The sequence below is a fragment of the Ictalurus punctatus genome, unplaced genomic scaffold (assembly GCF_001660625.3).
Source record: "Ictalurus punctatus breed USDA103 unplaced genomic scaffold, Coco_2.0 tig00007346, whole genome shotgun sequence".
NCBI classification, from domain to species: domain Eukaryota; kingdom Metazoa; phylum Chordata; class Actinopteri; order Siluriformes; family Ictaluridae; genus Ictalurus; species Ictalurus punctatus.
In genome coordinates this window covers 1-5,186 of record NW_026521140.1, presented here as the reverse complement: position 1 = coordinate 5,186, position 5,186 = coordinate 1, and the positions used below count along the sequence as shown (strand labels likewise).

The 5,186-nt window shown below is 39.0% G+C and overlaps 1 pseudogene; it reads right to left on the bottom strand.

Moving 5' to 3' along the window:
- Positions 1-2,969: 2,969 nt before the first annotated feature.
- LOC128632000 (cyclin-P-like) lies at positions 2,970-4,875 on the bottom strand (annotated as a pseudogene).
- Positions 4,876-5,186: the final 311 nt, after the last annotated feature.

Genomic DNA, 5,186 nt, shown 5'->3' with positions numbered 1-5,186 from the left:
AGGTACATCACTGAGCTGCTAGGTGGTGAAAAGTATGTATCCTGCTCCGTGGCGCTACAGCACTGTCATCTCCTGCACACAATGGAGGTCTCTGATGTTGACCCTACCTACATAGGGTGCTTCAAGGCTGCATTCACAAAGGACCTCAACGGGCAAAAGCAGAACTCAAACCTGTGGTGGTTAAAGGTGGCAACTGCTGTAGATCCTAGGTACAAAAACCTTAGGTGCTTGCCCAGAGCAGAGAGGGGAGAGGTGTGGCACCTGAGCGAGATGCTGAAGGATAGAGAACCTGCACCACAGACCTCTGGAGAAAAAGTGGAGCCAGAGCCTCCAAAGAAGAAGATGGCCCTCCTACTCATAGGATCAGAGTCGGAGTCTGATGAAGAGGTCATCACAGATAAATCTCTAGAGAGGTACAAGGTACAAGATTTATCCACAGATAAATTTCTAGAGAGGTACAAGGCAGAGCCCTGTGTTAGCATAGAAACATGTCCACTACAGTGGTGGTCATCACAAGCAGGTACATATGGTAAGCTGGCCTATATTGCAAAAAGGTACTTGGCTACACCTGCCTCAACAATGCCATGGGAGAGACTGTTCTCTTTGGCAGGCCACATTCTGCAGAAGAAGAGGTCAGCTCTATCATCTGAAAATGTGAACAAGTTAGTCTGCCTGAGCAACTGGTTGAAAGAAGAGTAAAATGTATGATTGGTTGACAGGAGGCATGTTGCACAGATGCACACTGACTGAAGTAATTATCTTTAACCAAGAATGTAGAGACTGTTCACTCTGTCTCTTCACAGATATTGTGGCATTCCATTTCTAAAATAGGCCTACTTATTGTTGCATTCATTTGAGTTGATGTTACTATGCAAAAAAAATTACAGGTAAGCTATTTGTGACTTTGTAGCAGACATTACTTTGTAACAGTTGTTGGTTTCTGCTAAATATGTCTGCAGTTCAAATGGGTGCCTCAACAATTTAAGAGATTGTTATTGAACACTTGTTAAACATGTTAATGGTTGTGATAATAAAACTGAAGACTCTGTTTCCTTAACCCAGGTTCTCATGTATTTATTTCAACACTGCATGTTTACAAGTAAATCCTACTATTTTAAATTTGTGATTAATCGTGATTAATCACAGTCCATGACTGTGATTAACTCAAAATTTTTTAATCGATTGACAGCACTAATCTTCGCACACACCACACGTGTGCTGCTTAAAATTCCAGCACCCCTAATGTAAAATGTTTTCTTACATCCCTGCCCTGTCCTGCAGTGTTTTCACTGCTCCCAACACACCCATTCAGCTCAGGGAGGGCTGTTCATTAGGTGTTCCATTAGGTGTGTTAGGAGCAGTGAAAACATTTAAATGTGTAGGACAGGGGATCTGTCACCTAATTGTCATCAGTGTCACCGAATAGCCACCTTAGAACCAAATTATTAATGTCACCCAGTTGTCTCACACTGGTCTTCACATACATTGTCACTTAGACACTTTACTCTTGGATACTGGTTTATTGTCTTTCAAATCACACCCATATGTGCCTGTTGAACATGGCAGATTTTGGAACACGGCTGTGAGGCATTGTGCCCAACCACCTACAAAAGCATTAGTGAGGTCAGGTACTAATGTCAGGCAGGAAGGCCTGGGGTCTTCCAATCCTGAAGGTGTTTAATAGGGTTGAGGTACTTCCACACCAACCTTGGCAAACAATGTCTGTTTTGGACCTCACTTTGTGCACAGGAACATTATCATGCTTGAACATGTTTGGGGCCTTTAGTTCCCATAAAGGGAAAATCTTAATCCTTGTGCGTCCTTATGGACAAATTGTCTTTTTTATAATTTTGTCCATGTTAATGCAAACATACATTTTTCAAAAGGTGTATATTTTTATTGGAATTTTAATATTTCACCCTCATTTGCTTTCATAAATCTACTTTATACTAGGTCCACAAAACAGTTTCACTCAGGATCTTAAAGACAAAAATGTCTCCATTGAAGCCACAATATTCAATCCCCATGACATTTAAGATAAAATCATGCATTCTGTGTTAATAGGCTTTATTTTGTTGACAAGGTTTCAAAATATTGAATTTTTAAAAAAGTTTTGTGTGTGTACTTTTTTACTGAGAAATGTGTACCATTTTCTCAGGTTTAGAATATGGGGAAAAATACATGCTTTTCCTTTTTTTCTGGCCTGTGGACTCTGATTATAGAGCACTGCTGACCAACTGAATAAATGATGCAGCTATAATTATGTGGGTGTGTTTTTATGGATATCAGAGTTGTGGTTTGTACATGTGTACTGGAAATCACAAATCCCACCCCATGTATAGGAGTCCAAGAAGGTTATTGAGCATTTAAAGGGTTACAATTCTGAAGATGTTTGGAAGTTATGATCAGAACTGATGCTGGTAAAAATAGAAGTCAGTGAAAGTGGAAAAATCATATTTCTATAACTTTTTTTTTTTACGTGGACATTTTTGCCCTTTTGGAACCGAGTGAGGTTTTTTTTTTTTTTTTTAAATCTCACACTGCATGAAAAATATGCAGAAGAGAAGAAAAAAAAAGTTAATAAAATCAATGTCAGTGAAAGTAGAACAAATAATATAGAATATTTGACAGTTTTTGGATATTGTCCTGTATGGACCTATATGTAACTTAATTGACACATACAAGGGTTAATGCTATAGCATTCAAACACTATACAACTGTGCGCTTCATACTTCGTGGCAACAGTTTAGGGAAGACCCACATATGGGTATGATGGTCGGGTGTCCACATACATTTGAGCATATATTGTACAAGTTTAAAACTATTAAAAAGAATTGAAACTAATTATAATAGTTTCACACTGAATAAAAGTCTCTTGTTCCAGTTTACAATTTTCTCCCCACAACCAAATATTTTTTAAACAAACCACAGGAATGGCACCCCATAAGGAGGCTTAAATTTTCAGTATATTAATTTTCCAACAAGCAATTTTAATTCAAATAATTAAAATGGATACAAGCACAAATTTAAACTTTTTTGACAAATTGGTTAAAAAAAAAAAAGTAACAAAATACAGATACAAACATTCAGTTACAGACACTATTTTTTACTGTTAATATTGTTCAGGTCTGTAGGCTCAGTAGGCACAGAGCACTCTTCAGTGCAGGATGCAGACTCACATACAGCATCTCCTTTGTAGAGAATTTGACAAATGTCGCTCGAGTTTCTTGGTTGTGAGCTCGCACTGCAGCAGCGGCCATGATGTGCATGATTGTGAAGAGTGTTGCCTCGCTGTACACAATGATAAGACTTCTGGATTTGGTTACAACAACTTCAGAAACAATCTCTCAATAGTTAATTCATGGTTTAATGACCATACTCAAGTTAGCCAGAAATGTGAATTTAAAAGAAAAAATCTGGAAGCATTTCAAATAGCTTGGAATGATATCATGATAAATTGGAAACAGGATTTTTCAGCAGCATGATCCAAATAGTTCAGGGAAGTTATACAAGACAACTTATATAGTAATTATTTGTTTAATAGTTTTAGATTAATGTTAGAATAGTTGAGTAACAGTTAAAGTGTGCACTTATAAGAGTTCCTAAATACCTGCCCAAGTAAATAGTAGATGCAATACACCAGGCCGCCTCACTCTCAGGTGTGTGTGGCTCCTGAATGAGATGGCGTGCAAGACGAAGAGCAGCAGCAGCCAGTTGAACTGGAATAAAACACGCGCACTCCGCTTCAAGGAGAGAGAGCTCCAACAGATACCGTGCCATGCAGATCACCTACAAGTTACACAGTGTGTAAACTGTTGTTGTTTGCACAGAGTAATATTAACCTGAAGATATTACAATCAATGTAAATGTCAGTCTGCACCTTCTCACCACAGCACGCAATGTACGCAGACAGAAGCAGGAAGTGAATGGGTGGTGTGAGAGACAGGTCAAACTCCAGTGTGCACAAAACTCTGCGCTCCATCCGCAACAACTGCTTCTTACTGTAAGTGTTTGCCATTAGGTAGCACAGCTCAGATACCTGAACACCCCCCCCACACACACGACCATGCAGAGCATTAAACCTAACAGTGCTGTATGTGAAACCTTGTCTGTCCTACAGTGTACAGGCAGCCTGCACTTCTCACTGCAATACAGAATGCTACAAACCATTATTTTTGGGCATGTGTCATCCGTTTTATTTGATGTCTTACCTCTGGCAGCAGGCACTCTTCTTTCTTTGCAGCAAGAAACAGACAGACAACACCAGAAGCTGTAAACTGGAGATGGAGATTTTGATAAGCCGGAGCACACGGTTTAGCAGGTGCACTGCTAAATACAGAGTCTCCTCTGAGAAGTTAAATGCTTCCTGCATGGTGATGGAGAAAGGTGCCACTGCAATACTTCACACTGAATCAGAGTATGTTAAAGAGAGCCATTACAGTGATTATGAAACACTAGATAATAATAATAAAAAAAAGTGACAGTGTTGCTCACATGAACCTGAATGAGCCAGTCCACCAAAATGGCACGTGTTTTTTTGGTAAATGGCTTTGGCAGTTCGCTGCTCAGAGCAAGGTGCTGCTGACTCCTCTAAAATAGACATCAGTTTACACAAATCATTAAAATCCCAACTGAAATATTGTGCTAAAAAAGCTGTGAAGTCTTCAGAATTACCATCATGTCAGAAAAAATGTCCCATGTGTATGTATGGTCATACAGCAGCCCAAGTTTGCTCATTGCCACTTCTATCTCTCTGCGCACCAGCTCAGGAACTAGATCTTTTAGTGTGGGTGCAAGCTGTAAACCATGCAGGTGATTCAACACAGCCTCCTCCTCATAATGCTCCACTGCAGGAACAACTAATACACACACCATTACTGATCGCAGACATCAATTTCTCACTTTTAACATAATGAAAATGTTACTTTTAAAAAAAAACAAACAAACAACACAAAAAAAACACCCACCCCAAAAGCAGACTCCAAATCACTAAAACATAGCACCAAGTATAGATGATAAAAATTTGATCTCAACATTAATCACCAAGCTTTTCAGGAGTACATAATAAATAGGCCAGAAACAGAACATGTTACTGACTAACCAAAGTGCAAGAGTAGCATTTGGGTATAACAAGGTCTGGTAATGAAGTTATTTACTAATGTGAATTCTCAAATATGCTTGCTTAT